We start from the raw sequence: 27,501 nt of genomic DNA, 5'->3' as shown, positions 1-27,501 counted from the left end.
TACTACACCCTCCAATTGGCAGCACTAACATATCAGAATCAAAAGAAACACCTTGCATTTTCCAAACCAGCTTTTTCCATATATAGTTGCTCTGCACCTTCTTTCCATCAGCAACAGATATATCAAAAGGAGATATAGCTGTCAAAACACATCCCAACTTCTTGGCAGTGTTAAGATCCAAGAAATTGTGAGTGCTCCCTATATCAATTAGAACCTGCACATCCTTGCCCTTGACTGATACAGTTACCCTCATAGTTCTAAAATCATGCAGTCCATTTATGGCATGGACTGATACATGAGGTAGAATGGACCCCTCAGCACCAGTCTCCAATATTTGACCTATCATTGTTAACAATTCTGCTGGGTCTAACATCACTTTCTCTCCCAACTTAACTTTTTATATTCCCTCCTCCACCTTCATAGAAAATAATTGCCTCATGTTCTTACATACATGCCCAAAGCTATACTTCTCATCACAATTGTAACATAGTCCCTTACTCATTTCCTCTATTTCAGCTGGAGTTAATTTCTTGATATTTCTGTAGGTAGGTTTTATAGATGTGGTATGAACATTTGGAGGTCTACTAGAAGGTTGGCTAAATTTGGAGGGCATTGGGGTAGTGTGTTGAGGGAACTTAGAGTTAACACAAGGAAATTTTGGAGTGTTTTTAGTTGAATAAGATGGAGTTGAGGTGGCCATGAAAACTTGCTTCTGTACTATCAATGTTTGTTCCTGAATTTTAGCTAGACTAATTGCCTTAGCTAAAGTTCTGGGTGCTAACATTTTGACAAGTAAACCAATTTCTGGTTTCAACCCCCTAACAAAACAACTAACAACATACTCCTCTGATACTTCTACTCTAGTAAGCAATTCATCAAACAGGTCAACATAGTCTTGCACCGAGCTTACCTGCCTCAAGTCCTTGAAGTCTCCCATGGGATCGTCAAACAGTTCAGATCCAAATCTGGCATACAAATAAGCTACAAATTCATCCCAGCGAGGCTAGTCTCTAGTCACTCAATGCTTCATGTAAGATTGGTGCCATTGTAGTGCCTTCCCTTCCAGCTTGCACGAAGCCAGTTTCACCTTAGAATCCTCGGGAGTGTCATCCACAGTGAATAAATGCTCACATTTATACAGCCAGTCCTTCAACCCTAGGCCATCAAAAGCTGGGAACTCCACATGATAATCGCGAGTTGGCAATTGGTAACCTCTAGGTCGAGGAACCACCACCTCTAGACCTTCATTCTCAACAGGACCCACGTGATGATTAGTTAAATTATTCACCAACAATTTCCTCCATATCTTGGACCACCTTATGATCCAAAAAACTTCTCAATTTCGAAACAGAAGTTGTGACTGCATCCATCGAACCCTTGAGATTATCGACTTCCTTGCGTAGCTTTTTCATACGAGTATTATGGTCCCCTATTTTCATAGATCTAAGGAGCAAAAAGCTCTGATACCAATGTTACGACCTCTACAGTTTTAACAGGAAAAGGAAAGAACAATGAGCTCACCTAAAGGACAAATGGGAAGAATTGTCTTTGAACAGCTTGCTCGACAAGAACTTAATTGAGTTCTGGAAAACAGAGATGAAGTGAGAGACAAACGAGAGGGAAGAAAGAGATTCTTTATTTCAAATCATCCGATGAGATCTTACAAAATGAGAAAACATCCACTATATAGGAAGGGGTGGGAAAGTTAGTTATAACTAACTTTTTGGATTCCCCTTTTTCGTTTATTCTTGCACGCGTGCTAGTCACGTGGGTTGTAACTAACCTAACAAACTAATAACTAATGCAACTGAATTGAGATGAGTGTTTTATAATTGGAAAGAGCTTCATTAGGATCGTATCAGGTTTAGTTTTTTCTTTTGCATGTTTGTAGTGATTTATGATTTATACGAGTTTTTGTTCTATTCTCAAAATGGTGTCTTGTGATATTAAGATCTTGCTAGTTAGTGTTAGGATAATTTTATAACAAATTAGGGTATGGTTAAGTCTTGAATTTTTTTTTTTTGACATGTTTGGAGTGAGTTTTTATTTAATACGTTCTATTCTGAAAAGGGTTTCTTCTGATGTTACAATCTTGGTACTTAGTGTTAGGATTATTTTGTTACAAATTACGGATTTGATGGTTAATTCTTCATGAGAGTTTAGTTTTTTGCTTGTTTGTAGTGATTTTTAATTTAATATGAACTGCGTTTCTCTTGGAATTTCAGTTGGGTTTTCAAAATGGTGTCTTGCTTAATAAAATCCTGGTAATTAGTATTACTTTTGGGACATTTTGTGGGGAATTTCTTTTGGTGTATTCTTCGAGAAAGTCCATTTATACTTGCTTGTTTCTAGAGATTTTTGAAGTGTGGATCTTATTTTACTCCCTTTAACTTTTTTTTTTTGGGGATAGTCTTTGATTAACTTCCAGTTGCCTCAACTGGATGATGATTTTGATCATCATGGGAATAGTAGTCAGTATGAGAGCAGAGGTAGCCCAGGTAGACATTCTTTCTTGACATTGTTATTTTTTTCTTTTTAAATTGAATTCTTTATTATATGGGTCGATGAGCATGACCAATTAGGACTAAATTTGTGTACTTATAAAAAGAAGTATGACCGATTAGGACCAAATTCGTGACTGATAACACATTATTTTCACTAAAAATCCTTATTACTAATATTGATCCAAAAGAAAGAAAATACTTGAGTTAGCAAATGCACATTCTTTATCCTATTATAATGCAAATTTGACTTTTAGGCAATGAAAAGTTAAGCTAATGAAGTGTTATAATAATCAGTCGCATCATATGTTGGTTGATAGGTGGAGCACCAGGGAACCAGAGTAATGGTATAATGTCTGGTAGGGAGTTGAAGAAAAAGAGGCGGACTTCATATAGTAGTGACAAAGAGGGGGACGGGGACAGAGGTTATAATACCCATATTTCAGAGGAAAGGTATAGGGCAATGCTGGGAGAACACGTTCAAAGGAATAAGAGGAGGCTTGGTAATTCCTCAGCAAGCCCTGCAACTACTCGTAATAGGATGCCTGCGATGAGAAGTGGTGGAGGATCAAGAGACCAGAAATCAACAAATGATCATAGAGGAGGAGCACTCAAACTTGACTCTGCATCAAATTTTTTTAACAATAGCACTCAGAAGTTAGGGAACCATATTCAGTCTGATTTTCCAGGACCATACTCTGCTTTCACTTAATCATTTGAAATGAATATAAAGATGTTTACCCAAGTTATTTTGTACTTTAAGCCCCCAAAAGGTAAAGTGTGTCACCTAATGTTTGGAATTTTTGCATATCTATTTATGAACCTGCTTTCTTGGATCTCGGGGAGGACATCATATACAGGATCCCTCCACCCTATGAAAAGCTGGCAACATTATTGAATTTGCCAACCATGTCAGATATTCAAGTTAATGAAATTTACCTCAAGGGTACACTTAATTTGGAGACTTTGGCTGCAATGATGGCTTCTGATGAGAGACTTGGGCCCAAACGTCAAGCTGGAATGAGTGATCCCAAGCCCCAATTTGAATCTCTTCAGGCACGATTGCGAGCCCAGCCAGCTAATAGTGTCGGTCATAAATTCAGTCTGCAAGTCAGCAAAGTTGTATTAGAGGCTTCTTCCATCCCTGAGGGGGCTGCAGTTGGTATACGGCATTCTATATAGTCAGAGGGTGGTGTCTTGCAGATTTATTATGTGAAAGTGTTAGAGAAAGGAGACACATATGAGGTCAGTAATTCTCTTTAGCATTGCAGTTCAGTTTATGTTTATCTTATAGCTATATGGGCATCAGTCATGTTGCTTACATATGAGTGGTCATTTGGAGCTGCAGATTATTGAACGTAGTCTACCCAAATAGCCAAAACTGAAGAAAGATCCTTCTGTGATTGAGAAGGAATAAATGGATAAGATTGGAAAATATTGGATAAACCTTGTCAGAAAAGAAATCCCAAAACATCATAAGATATTCATCAATTTCCACAGAAAGCAATTGACTGATGCCAAGAGGTTTTCAGAAATTTGTCAGAGAGAGGTAAGCACGGCCTTGATCTTGTTAGAACAAATTTGTGTGCGATTCTCCAAATTTCTATGCTAGTTGTCTTTTGGACGTTCTTACTTGAGTGGTGGGTTCCCTTTTTCAGGTAAAAATGAAAGTTAGCAGATCACTTAAGGTGATGAGAGGTGCTGCAATTCGTACAAGGAAACTTGTTAGGGACATGCTCGTGTTTTGGAAGAGAGTTGACAAGGAGATGGTACTTAAATTCTACCTTTTTGACATTATTTCATAGTGAACTCTTTGCTATTATGGTATGTATAAGAAGTTGCTATTCGAGAGCAACCTGAGCAGCTGGAGAGGAGGGAGGAAAGTCAGCCATGGTTAACTGCATTCTTTTTTCAAGTATGGTTAACTGCATTCTTTTTTCAAGTATGGTTAACTGCATCCTTAGTTGTATGGGGTTGAATGTTGGCCAGTCAAGAGCTCCCATGTCCAGAAGATGAAAGTAGCAAAGATGAGGATGTTGAGATGGATGTGCGGGCACACAAGGTTAAATAGAATTAGGAATGAAGTTATTTGAGACAAGGTGGGTGTGGCTCCAATTGAGGACAAGATGTGGGAAGCGAGGTTTAGATGATTTGGACATGTGAGGAGGCGGAGCACAGATGCTCCAGTCATGAGGCATGAGAGGTTGACATTGGAAGGCCTAAGGAGAGGTAGAGGTAGGCCGAAAAAGAATTAGGATGAGGTGATTAGACATGACATGGTGTAGCTTCAGCTGACCGAGGACATGACCCTTGATAAGAAGGTGTGGAGGTCGAAGATTAGGGTAGTAGGGTAGGTAGTTTAGTGTTCTCCCCTGTCTTACCGGTAGTATTAGCACGGACATTAGTATTATGTTGGCATTAGATTTCTATGACTACTGTCATTTCTCTCATTGCGGTCTCCTCTCTCATTGCGGTCTCCTGATTATTTGGTTGTTATTTATGCTTCTTTTACATGGCTTCTCACGGTTGCGATTCTTGTTTTTCTCTTTTTTAATGTGGTGCTTATGCTTCTCTGAGCCGAGGTGGAAACAACCTCTCTATCTCCCACAAAGGTAAGGGTAAGGCTGCGTACACACTACCCTCCCCAGACCCCCACTATATAGGATTATACTGGGCTTGTTGTTGTTGTTGATAACTGCATCCTTAATTAGCCAAGATGCAGCTCTCTGTTTTGATGGTTTTAAGACTATTACCATATTGTATGTTCATCTTAGCCTGTACTATCCTGAAGAAGATAATGAAAGGTGATAAAGATATATTCACCTATTCTGGCTCTCTAGTTCTGTCCCTATTTTATATCATAACGGCATGTTAGATTGATGATATTGTTGCCGTAAGAGTTTCTTTTCAGCCAATATGTTTTTGGGTTATTTGTTGGTTTACCTACTAAAGCTTGCAATGGAGTATTGATACACTAATGAGAAAAGAAAGTGTACATTTATAAGGATTAAGGACTCATAAAGATGCATGTCCTTTGTTGTGTTTCCTCCAGAAGATTGAATATGCTAAAAGAACATGCTTCTTCACGAGTTTCTGTTGTTGACTGTTTGACTAGAGGACTTCCTAAGATGTAAATTTTTTAATGTTGCAGGCAGAAGTAAAGAAAAGGGAGGAAAAAAGAAGTTGCAGAAGCTTTGAAGCGTGAATAGGAGCTTCATGAAGCAAAGAGACAACAACAGAGGCTCAACTTTCTGCTATCTCAAACTGAACTTTACAGCCATTTCATGCAAAATAGATCAACTTTATCCTCTGAGGCTGTGACTTTAGGTGATGAAATGACAAATGACCAAGAAATGTTGTTAAGTTCCAGTGAAGCTAGACCTGGAGAGGAAGAGGATCCTGAAGAGGCTGAGCTAAGAAAAGAGGCTTTGAAAGCTGCACAGGATGCAGTTTCAAAGCAGAAAATGATGACAAGTGCATTTGATAGTGAATGTCTGAAGCTGCGGCAAGCTGCTGAAATTGAACCCTCCCAGCAAGATGTCGCAGCCGCTAACATAGACTTATTGCATCCATGAGTTTTTGAGCTCCTCTAAGATATCGTCTTTGTTCTTTTGCTGAGAGATTGTAGTGGCACCAATTTTGTTGCTCCACTCTCTGATGGTACTGGCTCGCTATGTTTCAGTGTACCTTTAGGTCAACCATGCCTATGGCATCAACAGTACAGATGCCAGAAATATTCAAGGGTACTCTTAAAGAGTATCAGTTGAAAGGCCTCCAGTGGCTTGTAATAGTTACAAGCAGGTAAGTTGTCATTTTCCTGAAAGTTGATCTTTTTGCTCAACCTCTATGGAGATTTTGCTTGGCTGGCTTATAACATTCAACTTTATCTGTCAGGGTTTAAATGGTATTCTTGCTGATGAGATGGGTCTTGGCAAAACAATCCAGGCCATGGCTTTCTTGGCTCATTTGGCAGAAGTAAGCGATCTATTTGTTCATGTTTTGTTTATCAACTGTCTTGTAGTAAATTATCAAAACAAAAATCTTTCTGGCAGAGAAGTCTAGTAACTTGGCTTCATTGATCTCTACAGGACAAGAATATATGGGGTCCCTTTTTAGTTGTTGCTCCCGCATCAGTCTTGAACAACTGGGCTGATGAAATTGGTCGTTTCTGCCCCGATCTGAAAACTCTTCCTTATTGGGGAGGGTTACAAGAGCGAATGGTACTTCGGAAGAATATTAACCCAAAACGTCTATATCGACGGTAATTTCATTTGGCTTTGGTTATTGCTATACATAATACAGGAGTAGTGGACTTACCTACACTTTTGGTTCTTTCATGTCTCCCTCATTGATCTTGAATTTGCTATTGTGTTTTTAGATGAAGTGATATCATTAATGGCATCAAGTTGTAAAGTGATATCATTAATCCGCAAGTACTACCAATGATAGTCAATTCAAAAGTAAGTTGTAAGCTCCATTACAATATGCCCTATTCTAAAGATAAGGAGCTAATGAAGTACAAAAACTTTTCAATGGAGGTTGTAGGAAAGAGATTACTCCAGCTATATAAAAATAAAAGACAATTAGCCTTGAGAGTGTGATTTAGAGTTGATATTCCATCAAAACATCTTCGATTCCTTTCTATCCAGATACACCAAAAAATACAAGAAGGAACCATTTTCTAGATCTTCCTGATGGACCTACCAACTTTCCATGAACTCTAGCATATGAAGGCATCCTTAATCCTCTCAGGCATGACCCAACTGAGTCCAAAAACTGAAAAGAACATGTTCCAGATATCATGTAATAGGAGATGGTTGTTGGTTTCTATGTTCTGATGGCACATATAGCATCTGTAGACAATGTGTATGTTCCTTCTCCGGAGATTGTCTTGAGTCAAACATGCTTCATAGAGTGCTATCCAACTGAAACAAATCATTTTAGGGGGTAATTTTGTTTCTAGATTAATTTTCATGGCCAATTATCCATCATCTCATTCTGGGCACAAAGAGTTGAATATCCTGCTTTAACAGGGTATAGACAATTTGCTTTATCACCCCATCTTAGTCTGTCTGAAATCTACTCATTGGCTCTGCATTTCCCCATCTTTCAAGTAAGTTGCATAGTTCTTCAAGCTCTCATTCCTGTAGGTTCCTTCTAATTTGTTGGTTCCGTACATTGTCCGCTCTATTTTGTGAGATGGTGGAGTCTGGATTACTGGAGATCAGAAAAAGATTAGGATAATCAGTTTGCAAAGCTGAATTCCACAGCCACTTGTCTTTCCAAAATTTTATGTTTGTCCCATTATCAACCAGGAACCTGCAGTTCTGGTAAAATTCATCCCACAGTTTGGTTATGTTCTACCATTAGCCTACACCATGTGGAGCTGTAGAGGTTTTGGTGCACCAGTGGCTCTGCACACCATGCTTTGGAGCCACCACATCCTTCCAGAGAGCAGGTGATTCCTGGCCATATCTCCAAAGCCATTTCATAAGCATGAATTTGCTATGGATAGCTAGGCTTTTTATGCCCATACCACCAAGGGATTTAGGCTGTGTGACTTTTGGCCATTTGACCAAATGAAACTTGTGTGTTTCGCTGCTACCTTCCCAAAGGAAATTCTTTCTAATCTTGTCTAGTTGTTTTTTCACCATGCCGGATGGAGAATAATGACATAAAATATGTGGCAATGCTGTCCAGGACACTATTGATAAGTGTGTGTCTGCCACCCATTGAGAGGTATTGCATCTGCCAAGTAGCCAACCTTTTTTCAAAATTTTCCACTTTACCATTCCAGATTTCAGTTAACCTGAATTTAGCACCAAGTGGTAGCCCAAGGTATGTTGTTTTGAAAGTACCAATTTTGCAACACAAGATATCTGCCAGTCTCTCCAAATTCTGAACGTATAACTGGGTAAATGTAACTTTTCATCATATTAATGTGTAGTCCTGACAGTGCCTAAAAAATGAGCAGTTTAAGATTTAAGAGTAGCACGAGGTTCCTCTGCTCCACAAAAAATGAGGGTATCATCTTCATAAAATCAGTTGTGAGATTGTAATAGCATTCCCTTGACCGGTGCCTACTTCAATATCTTTTATCTATTACAGGTCCCTTTCCTTTTCAAGCATTATGCTTAACCCTTCCATAGCCAAAATAAAGAAAGGGGGTCTCCCTGCCTCATACCTTTCTGTTTGATCCATCTATCACCAAATCCCATCTTCCTTAGCATTGTGATGAGGAATTGCCACTTGAGTTTATCAAAGGCCTCTTCTATGTTCAACTTACATAGGATGCCTGATTCCCCTCTCTTCCGTTTCCAGTCAAGAACTTCGTTGGCAATTAAGGCTGCGTCTGTGATTTGTCTGCCTTTGATGAAGGCATTTTGATCTCCAGATATAAGTTTCCCAATCATTCTTTCAATCTTATAGCCAGTAACTTTGCAGCTATTTTATAGACACCCCAATTAGGCTGATTGATCTATAATCCTTGAGCTGAATTTTCTATTCTTCTTGTTCATTGACATTCATTATTGGTAAGGCACTTTTAATTTTATTATAAATATTGATGAGGCAAACATTGCTTCATAAAACTGATCTTCTTGAAGTATCAAAGTCAACCATAGGTTAGATGATGGTTTTTGGCTTGGGCACCTAGGCATTTAGCAATATGACAAGTGTGAGAAGGCACGGGAGAAAATATATTATTGATATTGGATGAACAATACAATACAAGAGGTCTTTATTTATAGTTATACTATACAAGGACATACTACTCCTTTACCAATGTGGGACAATACTACACTATATACATGCTGTAAACTAACACTCCCCCTCAAGTCGGTGCATACAAATCATATGTACCGAGCTTGTTATGTATATAACCAATACGAGAACCAGTGAGAGACTTGGTAAAAATATTTGCAAGTTAATCATTTGACCTCACAAACTTTGTAGTAATCTCTCCTGAAAGTATCGTTTCTCTAACGAAGTGACAATCAATCTCAATATGTTTAGTTCTCTCATGGAACACCGAATTTGATGCAATATGAAAGGCAGCTTGATTACCGCACACAAGTTCCATCCGACTGATTTCACCAAATTTTAACTCCTTGAGCAATTGTTTGGTCGACACTAGCTCACATGTTGCCATAGTCATTGCTCGATATTCTGTTTCTGTACTAGACCGAGCAACTACATTCTGTTTTTTGCTCTTCCAGGACACCAAACTGCCTCCTACTAAAACACAATATCCAGATGTAGAACGTCTATCAGAAGGTGATCCTGCCCAATCAGCATCTGAGTATCCAACGATCTGCTCATGACCTCGATCCTCAAATAGTAACCTTTTGCCTGGAGCCGATTTTATATACCGAATAATGCGGACAACTGCATCCCAATGACTATCACAGAGAGAATTCATAAACTGACTTACAACACTCACAGGATAAGAAATGTCGGGCCTAGTCACTGTGAGATAATTTAATTTACCAACCAGCCGCCTATAGCTTGCAGGATCGCTAAGTGGCTCCCCCTGTCCAGGCAGAAGTTTAGAATTCGGATCCATCGGAGTGTCAACAGGTCTGTAACCTATCATCCCTGACTCCTCAAGAATATCTAAAGCATATTTTCTTTGAGAAATAACAATACCTGAGCTAGATTGGGCAACCTCAATACCCAGAAAGTACTTCAATCTGCCTAGATCCTTAGTTTGGAAGTGCTGGAAGAGATGCTGCTTCAGATTGGTAATACCATCCTGATCATTGCCAGTAATAACAATATCATCAGCATAGATTACCAGATAAATACAGAGACTTGAAGTAAAGTGCCGATAAAACACAGAGTGATCAGCTTCACTATGAGTCATGCCAAACTCCTGGATAACCGTGCTGAACTTACCAAACCAGGCTCGAGGAGACTGCTTTAGACCATAAGTGACCGACACAAGTGACATACAAGGCCACGAGACTCCCCCTAAGCAACAAAACCCGGTGGTTGCTCCATATAAACCTCATCCTCAAGATCACCGTGAAGAAAGGCATTCTTAATGTCCAGTTGATAGAGGGGCCAATGACGAACCGCAAGCATGGATAGAAAAAGGCGGACCAAAGCCACTTTAGCCACGGGAGAGAAGGTATCACTGTAATCGAGCCCAAATATCTGAATATATCCTTTGGCAACAAGACGGGCCTTAAGTCGATCAATCTGTCCATCGGGACCAACTTTGACTGCATAAACCCAACGACAACCAACAGTAGATTTACCTAAGGGAAGAGGAACAAGCTCCCAAGTACCACTTGTATGTAAAGCAGACATCTCGATTAATCAAATAACAAGCTGTGAGAACTGCATCGCCCCAAAAATGCAACGGAACATGAGATTCAATTAGAAGTGTGCGAGCAGTCTCAATAAGGTGCCTATTCTTTCTCTCAGCAACCCCATTTTGCTGAGGGGTATAAGGACAAGATTTCTGATGAATAATTACTTGAGAAGTCATAAACTGCTGAAACTGAGAAGATAAATATTCTAAGGCATTATCACTGCGAAAAATGCAAATAGAAGCACCAAATTGGTTTTTGATTTCAGCACAAAAACTCTGGAATATAAAAAATAACTCAGAATGATCTTTCATTAAGAAAATCCAAGTACATCTTGAATAATCATCAATGAAACTAACAAAGTAACGAAATCCCAAGGTTGAACTGACTCTACTAGGACCCCATATATCAGAATGAACTAAGGAGAAGACAGACTCTGCATGACTCTCAACACTACGTGAAAAGGAGGCTCGGGTATATTTTCCAAGTTGACATGACTCACAGTCTAATGTAGACAAACTAGATAAACTAGGTACCATCTTCTGAAGTTTTGATAAACTCGGATGTCATAAATGTCTGTGGATTAGATCTGGAGGATCTGTAACTAGACATGTTGTGGAAGGACTACAAATATATACTACAATGGAGGGCACGAGTCAAACAACTAACAGATGCAAAACTAAAAGGACATCCAGGGACATAAAGAACGGAATCTAGGGTGATAGAAGACAAGGGATTAGCTTGTCCAACTCCTTTTGCCTTAGTTTGACATCCATTGGCTAAAGCAACGGTGGGAAGAGACTATGAATATACAATATTTGACAAAAGTGATATATTACCAGAGATGTGATCAGAAGCGCCTGAGTCCATGACCCATAGGCCAAGAGTACTAGACTGGGAAACACAAGCAAAAGAATTACCAGTAATCGAAGTATCGGTCTGAGCAACTGAGGCTACTTGCGGAGATGTCTGCTTACTTGCTCGATACTGAAGGAGCTCATTATATTCTTCTTTAGATAAAGAAAATCCCTGGTTACCTTTAGTCTCGGTCTGAGCAAGGTAAGCATTTTTAGGTGGACGACCATGTAAGGAATAGCACATTTCACGAGTGTGTCCAAGTTTGTGACAATAAGAATACTTAGGTCTAGATCTTCCAAAACGACCTCCTCCTCGTCTATGCTCCATAGTTTGAGATGCCCGAAATTCCACTGTTTGGGATGCAAGAACAGAGGAATCAAGTATCTGTGATGAGATCACTAGGTGACTAGGTGCTGCAGCAAGGCGAAATAATCGAGAATAATTCATCAACTGTCGGGACAGTCGGACTAGCCAAAATCTGGTCGCGTACTGAATCAAGATCATTAGAAAGTCCGGTGAGGGTAAGAACGAGAAACATCTTCTGTCGCTGCTCTTGTTGTTTTTTAACACTAGCAGAAACTGGCATCAACTTCTCAAATTCCTCCATGACTGTCTGCACTTGACCCAATTAAGTAGACATATCTAATTCCTGCTTCTTTAAGTTTGTCATCCGCGATATCACATCATAGAAGCGAGATATGTCATTAGTGTATAAGGTGCGTGCCTTTGCCCAAACCAAATAACATGTCTGGAATGGACGAAACAAGGGCATCAACTTGGAATTAATAGATCGCCACAAGATGCTACATAACTGAGCATCGATCTTTGCCCAAAGTGCTATTGCCTTTTCATCTCCTTCGCTAGACTGTTTGATTAGATGATCTTGAACACCTTGGCCTCTACACCATAACTCGACAGATGAAGCCCAAGCTAAGTAGTTTGAACCTCCCATTAAAGGTTCCGAGATAATAATAGTACTAAAGCTTCCAGAACTCATGTTTCTAGACCCAAAAGCATCAAATCCCAAAGACATCATTGCAAATTATTACTAAATAAGAGAAAGAATCAACTGTAATCTACTGAAACAGAGTAAGGGAACACAGAAACAGAATAAGGAAATACTGTAGCTGCCGGAATCTTACTGTAGCTATTTGAATAGTACTGTAGCTGCCGGAAAAAATTCAAAGTAGTCGGAATGAAATGAAAACAGTAGGGGTAGGATCGGAATTACCAGGCGACCCAACTATTCTGAAGGAAGTTTTTTAAAAAATGGCCGGAAGTGGTCGTATGCGCCGGCGCGTGAGCTCACGCACGTGAGCTTCTGGTGGCGCGTGGAGGCGCATGAGGAGGCTGTTGTCGGAGATTTTCACTGGGGTTTGGTCGCCAGACAGTGAAGACTTTTGTGGTAGTGTTGGATTTTGCACAACACTGACAGAGACGAAGTAGACGCAAAACAACCTTAAAAAGAATCGCCGGGAAAAGACTTCTGCTGACTGATTTCTCTTCCCGGAATCGCTGAAATTTATGCACAGCGATAAATCTCTCACAATTGCTCTGATACCATGTGAGAAGGCACAGAAGAAAATATGTTATTGATATTAGATGATCAATACAATACAAGATGTCCTTATTTATAGGTATACTATACAAGGACATACTACTTCTATTCCAATGTGGGACAGGACTACACTATATACATAGCTGTAAACTAACAACTTCCATCTAAGATAGGAACAGATTTATTAAGAACACGACTTGCCACAGGTCCTAGTGATGCACCATTTGAAGCTTTGGTCATGGAGCATCAGGATAGGCTTTTATCTAATGTTAATCTCTTACATTCCATATACTCCTCCATTCCTAGAACAAGAGCACCCCCTGTAAGTGGTATTACATTGTTTGCTCTTACTTTGTGCTCTCCATGCATAAGCAATTAGTTACTAACTACAAGATGTATCTTGTAGATAAATGCTCATTGCTCGGATAGAAATTTTGCTTACAAAATGCTCTAGGAACTGTTGAAATTGTCAAAAGTCCCACATCGATGGATGACAATTTTGAATGGGAATTTCACCCTATAAAAGGATACCTAATGTTTAGGATTTAAACACACCTCTCATTTGCCCTTTTATCTTCTTAAGGCATTTGTATCTTCTCTCTTTAGTATTATTTCACTTGTAATTTTGGAGTAGAATAAAATATTGATTGTGTCCGAGGAAGTAGGCAAAATTGGCCGAACCTCGTAAATTCTGGTGTTCTTTTATTGTTATCTTATTGTCTTGTTTATTATTTAGTGGTTGTCATAATTTTTGGTATAGTAGTTGTGACTCATTCACACTATATACATTTGGCTTCCGCAACAATTGGTATTAGAGCCAAGGTACTGTCTTGCTCTGTGGTTGCAGCATAGTCTGATCTTCCACATCAGAAAAGATCTATCTTGGTAACTGAGTCAAGGTTCTGTCTGAGTATGCTCTGTGGTTGCAGCTTAGTCTGATCTTCCACACCAAAAAGGAAATAATCTTGATTTGTGTCGTCAACTACTAAATAATATTTGTGTCAAAATGGAAGACAATAAACAAGAAGAATCTACATCAAGTGTCAATAATACGTCATCGTTGGCATCTTCGCTTATGACAAGAATTGTGTCAAATGCAAAATTTGCGGTAGAAATTTTTGACGGGTCAGGACATTTTGGGATGTGGCAAGGCTAGGTTCTAGATGTTCTTTTTCAACAAGGGCTAGATCTTGCCAAAATATGGATGCAACTTTTGATGATGGTGACTTGGCCTTGATGTTGTTGGGGTCACTTCCTAATGAGTACGAGCACCTTGAAACTACTCTACTCCATGGAAATGACAAAATTTCCCTCAGAGAAGTCAGTTCGGCTTTGTACAGCTATGAACAAAGAAAGGGAGAAAAACAGAAGGGCGGAGAAGGAGAAGCACTAATTGTGAGGGGTCGTCCTCAAAATCAAATGAGGACTAAGAAGGGAAGATCCAAGTCGAGATCTAGAGCCAGCAAAGATAAATGTGCCTTTTGTCGAGAAAAGGGGCACTGGAAGAAAGACTGTCCGAAGTTGAAGAATAAGGCCAGACATAACAATGGAAAGGCCATTATGGATTCAAATGTAGCTGATTGTGATGATTCAGACTTCTCATTAGTTATAACAGAGTTATCAACATCATTAGACATATGGTTGATGGACTCAGCTTGTAGCTATCATATGTGTCCCAACAAGGACTGGTTCGTGAATTTTCAAGAAGGAGAATATGGAGTCATCCACACAGCGGATAACAGCCTTCTTACCTCATATGGCATTTGTTCAATAAGATTAAGAAGCCATGATGGAATAATCAGAACATTAACAGATGTTCGATATGTACCGGGTTTGAAGAAAAATCTCATCTCTGTGGGAGCCCTAGAATCAAAAGGGTTCAAAATCATTGCAGAAAATGGAGTGATGAGAATATGCTCCGGTGCACTAGTGGTAATGAAGTCCAATCGGAAGAACAATAACATGTACCGCTATCGTGGTAGTACAGTTATTGGGACAGCGACAGTGACATCCAGTGATGACAAAGAGGCAGAAGCAACCAGGCTATGGCACATGCGCTTGGGACATGCTGGAGGGAAATCCTTGAAAGCTCTATCTGATCAAGGATTGTTAAAAGGCGTAAAGACTTGCAACTTGGAGTTTTGCGAGCATTGTGTCAAAGGGAAACAGACAAGGGTTAAATTTGGTACAGTGATCCATAATACTAAAGGCATTTTGGATTATGTACACTCTGATGTTTGGGGTTCTTCCAAAACAACTTCATTGGGTGGGAAGCACTATTTTGTAACCTTTGTTGATGATTTTTCCCGAAGAGTGTGGGTGTATATAATGAAGAGGAAAGATGAAGTGTTGGGAATTTTTCTCAAATGGAAGACGATGGTGGAGACAATAGAGGCGAATACAAAAATGATCATTTCAATAAGGTCTGTGAAAATGATGGCATCGTCCGACACTTCACTGTCAGACATACACCACAACAGAATTGAGTGGCAGAACGTATGAACCGGACTTTACTGGAGAAGGTACGCTGTATGTTGTCCAATGCTGGCTTGGGCAAAGAATTTTGGGCTGAGGCAATTACATATGCATGCCACCTCATTAATCGTCTACCATCTGCTGTTATTGATGGCAAGACACCATTTGAAAAATTGTATGAAAAACCTGCTGTAGATTATAACTCTTTACACGTGTTTGGCTCAATTGCATACTATCATGTGAAAGAGTCAAAATTGGATCCGAGAGCAATATTCAGCAGAGATGTTACCTTTGATGAATCTTCCATAACAGATAAGGTGACAGTTGAAGATGTCAAACAAACTGGTGGTGCATCAAAGCAGGTGGAGTTTGAGGGAAAATTTATTTTTCCTACACAAGAAGCAGAGGAGGAAACTCATGAAGATTACCCTCTGGAAGAAGAGCCAGTAGAGAGGGAGATTCCAACTCAGTAACCTCGACAACAACTTGAATCAATAGCAACCAGCAGGCCAAAAAGGACAATAACGAAACTTGTTCATCTCATAGAGACGGTTGCTTGCGCAACCTCAATTGTAGCTAATGGTGTTCCTACCACTTATAAAGACGCAATCCAAAGTTCAGAAGAAGATAAGTGGAGGATTGCCATGAATGAAGAAATGCAGTCCCTTCATCAGAATCATACATGGAAATTGGCCAATCTCCCGAAGAGAAAGAAAACAAGTGGGTGCAAATGGGTATTTGCAAAGAAAGAAGGATTTCCTAACCAAGAAAATATTCGCTACAAAGCAAGATTGGTGGCCAAAGGATATGCTCAGAAGGAGGGAATTGATTACAATGAAGTATTTTTTCCAGTTGTAAAACATTCCTCCATTAGAATTATGTTGGCTTTGGTAGCACAGTTGGATTTGGAACTAGTTCAGATGGATGTAAAAACTGCGTTTTTACATGGAAACTTGGAGGAGGAAATCTACATGAATCAGCCAGAAGGATTCAAAGTTGCTGGAAAAGAAAATATGGTATGCAAACTTGAAAAATCGTTGTATGGATTGAAACAATCTTCTAGACAATGGTACAAGCGATTTGACAAGTTTATGTTGCGGCAAGGGTACAAGAGAAGCAAATACGATCATTGTGTGTATTTGCGCAAACTTAATGATGGTTCCTTTGTATATCTTCTCCTATATGTTGATGATATGTTGATAACTTCCAAGAATTCGGAAGAAATTGATAAGTTGAAGATTCAACTGAAGGAGGAGTTCGAGATGAAGGATCTGGGTGAGGCAAAGAAAATTCTTGGCATGGAGATAATAAGAGATAGACGTTCAAAGAAACTCTGTTTATCTCAGAAAGAATATTTGAAGAGAGTACTACAGCGTTTTGGCATAGATAAGAAGACTAAGCCAATTAGTACGCCACTTGCTCCCCATTTTAAGGTAAGTACTACTATGTCGCCAAAGGATGAAACTGAACAGGAGTATATGTCAAGGGTACCATAGCAAATGCTGTTGGTAGCTTAATGTATGCAATGGTTTGTACGAGACCTGACATTTCACAAGCCGTTGGAGTTATTAGCAGATATATGCATAATCTAGGAAAGGAGCATTGGCAAGCTGTGAAATAGATTCTACGGTATATTCATAGTACTGTAGATGTTGGGTTAGTTTTTGAGCAGGAAGGCAATCGGTCTGTAGTTGGATATTGTGACTCAGATTTTGCGGGTGATATGGACAAACGAAGGTCAACTACTGGTTATGTGTTTACTTTTGCAAAGGCACCAGTTAGTTGGAAGTCTACTTTGCAGTCAACAGTTGCTTTGTCTACAACAGAGGCAGAGTACATGGCTATTACAGAGGCTGTGAAGGAGGCAATTTGGCTTCAGGGGTTGCTAAAGGAGCTTGGTATTGAACAAAAAAATATTATAATTTTTTGTGATAGTCAAAGTGCTATTCAATTAGCGAAGAACCAAGTTTATCATGCAAGGACGAAGCACATTGATGTTCGGTATCATTTCGTACGAGAAATCATAGAAGAAGGTGGAGTCACGGTGAAGAAAATTCATACTACGGAGAACCCTGCTGATATGCTGACAAAAGTGGTGACTGCGGTCAAGTTTCAACATTGTTTGGATTTGATCAACATTGTTGAACACTAAAGATTGAAGATGAAGACACAACCAAAATTTGTTATTGAGAGAAAATTGAAGAAATTTGTTATTGAGAGAAAATTGAAGATGTGGAATTTTGCCAAGGTGGAGATTTGTTGAAATTGTCAAAAGTCCCACATCGGTAGATGATACTTTTGAATGGGAATTTCACCCTATAAAAGGAGGCCTAATGTTTAGGATTTAAACACACCTCTCATTTGCCCTTTTATCTTCTCAAGGCATTTGTATCTTCTCTCTTTAGTATTATTTTACTTGTAATTTTGGAGTGGAATAAAATATTAATTGTGTCCGAGGAAGTAGGCAAAATTGGCCGAACCTCGTAAATTCTGGTGTTCTTTTATTGTTGTCTTATTATCTTATTTATTATTTAGTGGTTGTCATAATTTTTGGTATAATAATTGTGACTCATTCACACTATATATATTTGGGTTCCGCAATAGGAACTACACCATCCATGGGTTAAGAGGTTGTTGGTTGGGTTTGCACACACATCGGAATATAATGGTCCTAGGAAGCCAGGTGTCACACACCATTTAATACAAGAGATAGACTCTGAATTACCTGTCTCACAACCTGCTCTTCAGCTTACATACAAAATATTCGGGTCATGTCCACCCGTGCAACCATTTGACCCTGCAAAGATGCTAACAGTGTGTTATCTTTTCCATGATGTATTCCTTCTCTTTTCCTTTCCTCTTTAATACATCTATGTGCCTTTAAGCACATACAGTATCTAAATGTCCTATGTAATTACAGGACTCAGGGAAGCTTCAAACACTTGACGTATTATTAAAGCGCTTGCGGGCAGGGAATCACCGTGTTCTTCTCTTTGCACAAATGACAAAAATGTTGGATATTATAGAGGTATTTGAATCTTTCTGTTGCTCCTTGGTGGTTTAGATTTGTCTTTTTGTAATCCTATGATGCTAGTAGCAGTGGCAGTTTCTCTGCCTATGCAACTGTATGTTTGTATTTGGTTTTAGCTTTGGAGAGTTGAAAAGAGTGAGACTGAGGGAAAGCAAGTTTACTGGTAGTCTCAGCCATGCTTTGGTTCACTAACCATAGCTGGTATAAATGCAAAATGCAGCTTGCATGTAGAACTTTTGTGAAGCTATTAAATTGATCGAAAATAACCATGTGCTGCTAAATTAAGCACTGCTATAATGTTTGTCATGTAGTACCTTTTCCCGTGTTTTGGTGCTTTTTAGTACAGGTTCTCTTCCGCCATCAATGCGTGGGAGAGGTTTGTAGCTCATCTTGGAAGAACTGTTTTATAACAGATACTTAGACCCGCCTATGCATAAACAATGAGTTCTGAGTGTTGCTTTCTTTTGACGTTCTAACTCCTACCAAGCTTAGGTTAGATTGAATCATGGAGTAGTTTCTTGAGCATACTATGTGAAGCTAAGCATACAACAATAATAACAACATTAACAACTATGCTTTATGCTTCATAGTTCTTATTATATGAAGTTAAGCCTTAAAGAAAAAGTTATATGAAGCTGTTGTTGAGACTCTTGTATTGGTTTCTCTATTTGCTTCATTCATCTTATATTGGACTCAGTTTGCAAAGACCAGAGTATGTTTTCTACTGCAACATAACCCCATGACTAGGAAAGTTTTCATTTGTAATGGATCTAAAATTGCAATGCTAAAGCAACTCTTCACTTGTGAGATTGCTAATATTTTCACTTGTTTTGAAGGACTACGTGCACTACAGGAAATATAAGTACTTGAGGCTTGATGGATCTTCCACTATAATGGATAGACGAGACATGGTCAAAGATTTCCAGCATCGGTATGTTTTGAATTCGAAGGAACTTATAATCCATTTTTTAATATTTGTACTGACTAATGTTGATTTCCTCATAGGAGCGACATTTTTGTGTTCTTGCTGAGTACAAGAGTTGGGGCCTTGGTATCAACTTGACAGCTGCTGACACTGTCATCTTCTATGAGAGTGACTGGAATCCAACTTTAGATTTACAGGCAATGGATAGAGCTCATAGGCTGGGTCAAACTAAGGAGATCTTACAAACGGTGAATCTGTTGGGAATGGGGATGACACTCTTGATCCCTGGAAAGCAAAATCAAGTAGTAAAAAGGTGATTACTTCTCAGATGCAAATATTGTTTCTGATATTGACCTTTTCACGGACTTAGGTTGTCTAGTTACTCTTTCCTGCATTTCACAGTTTTGACTCCCTAAAGTTACCTCCCGGTTTATAGTTGCTGCATATAATGGCTAAGTTATACTAGTACACTCATTTCAAAATAATTGCCTTAGCTTCTTCTTGTTGCACAATGAACAAGCTCGACTGCATAGTAAAATTTTCAATTTGACTTGATTCATAATCTTATATGTGCAGAGGAAAGGCTCCACCGACAAGCAAACCCCAAAATCGAGGCCTCAAAAGAATCCAAAAAATCTTGAATCATTATCACCCAACTCACTGATGGAAGATGATATAGATGGCTCCCCACAAAACATTGACATGCAACAAAGGCCAAAAAGACTGAAGAGGCCAACTAAGAGCGTCAACGAGAACCTTGAATCAGCATTTACTGCCACCCCTCCTACGACCCGAGAGGGGAACCATAACTATTCTATGTCGGATATCAGCACCAGTGGTGGGAGAGCAGGAGCTGAGGAAGAAGCATTAAGACATAATAATCTGTTAGCTGGCTGATAGTATGACAAATGCGTTATTATGTCTTATTTTTTGTTGAGCTACCGAGTCTTTCTTCCCTGAGGGATTCAAGTGCAGGCTTGGACAGCAGAAACCCGTTCTGCTGGAAAAACGCAGTAGCAGAATGAGGAGGAAGTGCAGAATTGTATATTGGTTGTACAGAATATTCATAGGACTCCGAGCACGAGACTTCTTGGTTACTATACTTGAAGCATGGTGATGTACAGTAGGCACTCATTTGTACTTTTTTTTGTTAAATAGTAAAAGTTAATGCAATCAGCCAATAGTTGGCAAAATTTTCTCCTGGAGGACATTTTTGTTGACAATGTAATCACAAGAAATGATCTTATAGAGCCATTAAAAGAAGAATTCTTGATGTTCATAGGGTTATAGTTGTAACCATTAGTCCGTTTGCTTCTTTAAGATGATATTGATCATCTATTGCATACTCATGCTTCTCATATGCACTGTGGTCATTATCATCACATTGCTCCAAGTACTTAACATTTAAAGCCAATTGTCACGTCCTTAGTCTCAAATTAAGCGCACGTGCGACACTTGACAACTCGCTCACGATCTTGAACAACTTGCTCATGCTCTTGCTATGCCAAGCCAGCCTTACTACACTCAAGATCGCTGAGGGAATGTTAAAACACAAGAGAATTGTCAAAGGAAACTTTTGTATTAGAGAGAGGGAATCTTACTCGGACAATGATAGGATTTGCAACATCAAGGTAGTGAACTTGCGCACATACTCCCGAATTGTGGCCGTTTGTCGGAGCTCCCTTAACTTCTGCCTAGCCTCATACACCACATTTACCAGGTAGAATTGCTTCTTCAACTTCTTCTTGAACTGTTCCCACGTCTCAATCTTGCATAGCCCTTTCTCCATGTCAACACACTTTCGACGCCACCACAACGCGGCAATCTCTGAGAGGTACAACACAACAGTGTTGATCTTGGCCTCATCGTTTTTCACTTTGCCGTGCCTGAAGTAGTTCTCCAAGTTCCAAAAGAAATTCTCCACTTCTTGTGCACCACGAACACCTTTGAACACCGGCGGTTTGGGAGCCTTGATCTTGTTCTCCCTCGTCACAACAACATTATTGTCTGCCTCAGTCACGCCAGCATCGATACGCTCCCCGAGTGCCTTTATCTTAGCCTTCATGGCATCGATAGTGCTCAGCGCCTCCATGATTCTGCACTCCAAGGTAGTGATAGTTTGTCTTAGCTCCATCTCGGTCAGCGTGCGCCCCTCCAAGTCATTTCGGATACTCTCAATCTCCTCAAGAGTGTGTCCCTAAAAAACGCTAAGGGTGCCTTCCATCTTCCCCAGCGTTGGCCAAAGATCTCGACGGCGTCCATCCCCTCGTTCACCTTCATCACCCACTCTTTACCGAGCGATATGTCCTCCGGCAGGACCTCTACTTCATCCTCGCTTGCCACAGTGGAAGATGGTTCTTGCCATATAAGCCCCTCATTTGGCACAACCTCGAGCGGCACCTCCTAGCTCTTGTTGGTGGAATTCCTCTTTTTGTTACGGTCGTTCTTGCCAGCAGCATCCTGGATGATGTTGGCTTGGGTGTTGGCAGCGTTAATTTCTCCATCGTTCGCCATTCCCTTAGTTGCAACCTTTGCTCTGATACCACGTTGTCACGTCCTTAGTCTCAAACTAAGCGCACGTGCGACACTTGACAACCCGCCCACGATCTTGAACAACTTGCTCATATTCTTGCTATGCCAAGTCAACCTTACTACACTCAAGATCGCTAAGGGAATGTTAAAACACAAGAGAATTGTCAAAGGAAACTTTTGTATTAGAGAGAACTTGATTGTTTTGTTTGATGAGTTATAAATGAATATCCCCTTCTATATACTAGTCTCCTAGGGGCTAGTGAGTGAATAAAAATTATTACACAAGGCCCTTATTATTTACAAGTACGTCCTTTCTCTATAATTTTCTACATAGCTAGAATCTTCTAAGGACTTTCCTAGCAATTCCATAGGGTTCTAAGGTCTTCCATGAGAAATCTCTATATTTCTCTAGAACCTTCCCACATGTGCTAGTCTATTTCATATGTAAGCTTTCCATATGTAAAAAATACATTCCAAGTGGCACCTACGTGGCATGATGATATAGCGGGCCATGACACAATGCTTTGACGATTTGTAACTCACGCTACAAACGGTTGTTCCAGCTAGCTTTGAACTCCTTTTTGAAGTAGGGCACACATTTTTATCGTGCAAAGTTTTTCTTTTTGTGTCATCATCTAGTGTTCGGACCTTACTACCCGACTAATTTGAGTTTGCACCGTGGAAGCCTACTATGGGGGGTTTCCAATTCTCCTACAAATATGATTTCAGTCCCGTAACTCGAATTCGAGATTTCTAGTTAAAAGAAGCTTTTACCATTTCATAACACCATTTAGTGGTGTTAGTAAATGCTTACTACTTTTTTTGTTCCCCTAGAGTCCGTGTTAGATTGAAGTGATTTAAAATGTTATCAAATTTTGGTTGTAATAATTGCTAGAAAAAAATGTATCCATATTTAGACAAGCTGAAAATAAAATTTCGCAGCAACATCCTAACATAAAATTAAGGAAAATTGAATCATAATTAGAGGTGACAAAATGGTTAAAAGGAAACAATTATCCATCCATATTATCCGTTAAAAAATGGGTTGGATAATGGACTTTTTAAAAACGGGTCGAATATGGATAAGAATCATATTATCCACTTAGAAAATGGTTAACCAAATGGATAACTAATGTGTTTAACTTTTACATTTATAAAGCCTCAAATTGGGGGTTCCTCAAGTTTGGGAGACTAAGAATTCTCCCATAAGTGATCATATTCAAGAAGTTATGGATAATATGGACATTCATATTATCCGCTGGATAATCCATTTTTTATCCGTCTCAAATACGGGTCGGGTCACATAATTTATCAATTTTTTGAATTACCCGTTTTCGACCCGATCATATCCGACCTGACCCGCCCGTTTGCCACCCCTATTCATAATAGACGGTAAGATCGAAAAAGATCTTATTCATACTCATTATGTTGTTGTCGCTTTTGCTAAAACTCAGAGCAGTTTCTTGAATAACGCACTTCAGATAGACTTTATGACTGAATCTTCAGGAGAGTGGATGTTCTTGGAGTGCAGAACCAAAATGTGGTTCTTTTGGACTCAAAGAACCAAAATGTGTGGGGGGAAAAACTGGTAACCATAATATATATAACGCCCTAATATAAGGCGCTATATCATAACGACCATTTGTCCGTTATGGTATAGCGCCCTAATATAAGGCGCTACATATATAAAGCCCTAACATACAGCGCTATATATATTATGTGGGCCCACCAATAATTCTTCTGGGCTTAACTGACATAACAATAATTCAACTGGGTATAGCGCCCATATTTAAGGCACTATACCTCAAATAATTGTACCCCCAGACTGGTTTTTTCCTTATTTAAAGAGGTTAAGAATTTCGTAAAAATCCATTCATAAATATTTTCAAGTCTTCTGAAATATTTTCTCTTTAAGTTATTTTGCATTTTGTCATAATGTCTGAAGAGCGAAGAATTAAGGTTTCATTATTTTGGGGGGGTGAGGTTGTGGTGGCGAATAACTCAGCAAGCTGTAGTTTATCTCCACAGTGTCATGTTAAGTTGCCATTTACAATGGAGTACGATACATTGGTATCGTTGTTATGTAAAAATAATGAGTGTGAGCAAACGTTCGGTGAATATTAAAGTAACCGCAAGATATCCGTATTTTGTCACTCCATAAGGGGTTGCTTGTTATGTTGAGTTTAACATCGAAGACAATGAAACTCTGAGAGATTTTTTGAGGACTCCGGATGAATATCAGGAATTTCTTGTGATAAAACTGTTAGAAATATACGTCAATGCTGAAGACGTTCGCAATAATGAGATTGCGCAAAGTAGTGATATCCGTCAATCATCGAGTGGTTATTTTGGAGCAGTTTTAGCCGAACAGGTTCCGAGTGAAAGAGGTTGGCATGATCTAAACTTATCTCCACGGGCGAATGAGGAGCGAGGAAATAATTTATCTCCTAATTTACATGATCCACAAGCCGAGTGGTAAACTTCAATTTTCCTTTGTGTTAAGATGTTTATTTTTATGTATTGAATTTGTATTAACACTCATATATCCACAAGGCGTACCAGCCAGATATGAAATTTACAAGTTATGAACCAACGCCCACTTGAAATATGCCTAGTTTTGGTGTGTTGGATCATTGTGGTCCATCCGGGAGTCATCATCAATAGGATAATGTCCATCATGGGATATCAACACATTATGATTTATAAGTGAAGTGGTAAAGTGAAGTGGTAAAGCTATATGTAAAGTTTGGATCAATTTGAGTAACTCATTATTTTATTGGTTGTGCAGTGAAAACGGGCAATCTTGTCCTTACTCAATTGCCCGAAGACGACATATTTAATCGGGATCTAGCAAATGCGCAGAGTCAGGAAGAGAATAGTGATTATGACATCAATGTCGATGAGTCTGGAGATGACACACCCTTCCCTGATGAGGGTGATGATGAGGAGGAAGAGAATATTGAACCTGATTTGACAAGGGAATATGCTCCACCTCCCGTTACACCAAGAGTGTACGAGTCCCACGTGTCGTTTCATTCAAGGGAGACTCCTTGCCTTGACCATTTTCCAAGTATGCCGGATATGGATGCCATCACAAGGGATATTGACGAAATTCGGACAACAATGTGTGATGAATCTAGAGCCACGGTGCTGTCAAAGGGCATGCTTTTTCCTGATAAAGCGCGCATAAGCAGGGCGGTGTGAATGTACATCATAAAAGAGTGTGGTGAGATTATTGTAGCAGATTCATCTCCGGATGTATACAAGGTTATTTGCCGTAGATGGTTTACGGGTTGTAATTGGATGCTGCGTACGAGGAAGAAGAAAACAAATATGTGGGTTATGGGTAAATACAATGGCACCCACAATTGTGAAATGGACACATTTAGTGGGAATCATTTTAACTTGAATGTTGACTTGATTTCTCTTGTCTTGATTCCACACATTGAAGCGTTCATAAGGTACAAGATCAAAGAGTGTATAACATCTGTCTACCAGAAATATGGGTGTACCATTACCAAAAGAAAGGCTTTTCTCGGGCGCAAACGTGCGTTTGAAATTGTTTATGGTAACTGGGATAAGTCCTTTGCATCTCTACCCAGGTACATAGTCACATTGCAACACTTTAACCCCGGAACTGTTGTTGAATGGAAGCTTGAGCGGAGTCCGGGAATACCAGAATGTATATTCAGATATGTGTTCTAGGTATTTAAACCAGCACATGGTTTTGTGCATTGCCGGCCGGTAATATCCATAGACGACACTCATGTCTATGGAAAGTATGATACTAAGTTATTGATCGTCGTTGCAGTAGATGCTAATGGAAGTATATTTCCCCTAACTTTTGCTATTTGTGCCAATGAAAGCCAAGAGACGTGGACACTATTTTTGAACCACTTGAAGGAGCACGTTGTCAGACAACGTTCATGTATTTGTCTAATATCTAATCGGTATGGCGGTATTTTAAGTTATGTACAGAATTTGCCTGCATGGCAGGAACCGTATACCCACCATCGTTACTGTGTGAGGCACTTGAAGGTCAATTTCCAGAAGGCACATCCCAACAAGGATTTGCATGATTTAATGTGGATGGTTGCAATAGATCACCAAGAGTGTAAATTCAGGAGGTGCATGGAATTGATCAGGCAGGAAGACCAAAGATCCTATCATTGGTTGATGCGACATGAGCTTGACAAGTGGACTTTACATGCGTATGGTGGTAGAAGATGGAGAATTCTGACTACAAATGTGTCAGAGTCTTTCAACGGGTTATTGAAATCTGCACGTGGATTGCCTGTCACTGCCATGATGCGGATGTCATTCAAGCAGATGGCAGAGAGGTTTGTTGAAAGGGCTAGAGGTGCATCGTCATTGATGGAAAGGGGTGTTGAATTTATGCCAATACCAATGAAAAGATTTTAGAAATACAAGAGGCGAGCACATTGGTATTCATATTTATAGTATTGCAACGAGCGAAATATTTTTGAAGTTCGCACCGCTATCCATCAAAATCAGGAGAATAATACACACATCGTAAATGAAGCCAGAAGGTTATGCTCTTGTAGGAAATGGTCCATCTACCACATGTCGTGCTCACATGCCATGGGGTGCTTTCAATATATAGGTTTCGCGGCAACCAGCTACGTTAATAAAGAATATAGTGTTGCTGCATACTTAAACACATATAATGGACAGTTGCAGCCAGTGGGTTCTGAGCATTATTGGCCGCCGGAACCATTTAAAATGGTGTGTAACAAGGAGTATTTGCGTCAACGACAAGTGCAAAAAAGAACGCGTATACAGAATCAAATGGATGTTGGTGATACCGTTTATACGGGGAAATGTGGCATATTCTCGCAAATAGGACACGATCGTCGTAAATGTCCTTCAGCTGGTTTGGGTAGCGGTGGTAATCCAGCTCCCGGTGAAAGTTCATCCAGTGTGCCCAATTATCAAGGATACCCATAGTATTTTATTTCAATAATTTGTTGTAATAAGTATATGTACATGTTCATCTTGCAGAATGTATGAAATAAAATTATGTTTCCATTGGTGTTAAGTCTTATTGATATTTAGCATTAATACTTCAGTACAATAATTTAACAAACACCCCAAGAAAAAAAAACAATTGTCATTCGCCATTATCGTCGATGTCTGGCATTATTTAATTTTCACTATCTTCATCTTCTTCGTCAACATCGTGTACGTACCCTTCGGGACCGAGGACATCATAATCTAGGCCCTAGTTGACACACATTTCTCGCATTTGATCGCTATCATCAAGAAGACCACTTGCTTGATTTCTA

General features: G+C 39.5%; 1 pseudogene; it reads left to right on the top strand.

The window, feature by feature from the left end:
• Nucleotides 1-2,026: 2,026 nt before the first annotated feature.
• Nucleotides 2,027-20,690, top strand: LOC107765627 (chromatin-remodeling ATPase INO80-like; annotated as a pseudogene).
• The last annotated feature ends 6,811 nt before the right edge of the window (nt 20,691-27,501 follow it).

Source organism: Nicotiana tabacum, chromosome 23 (assembly GCF_000715075.1).
Source record: "Nicotiana tabacum cultivar K326 chromosome 23, ASM71507v2, whole genome shotgun sequence".
NCBI classification, from domain to species: Eukaryota; Viridiplantae; Streptophyta; class Magnoliopsida; order Solanales; family Solanaceae; genus Nicotiana; species Nicotiana tabacum.
The sequence above is the reverse complement of the archived record's forward strand: the minus strand, read 5'-3'. Positions and strand labels throughout refer to the sequence as shown.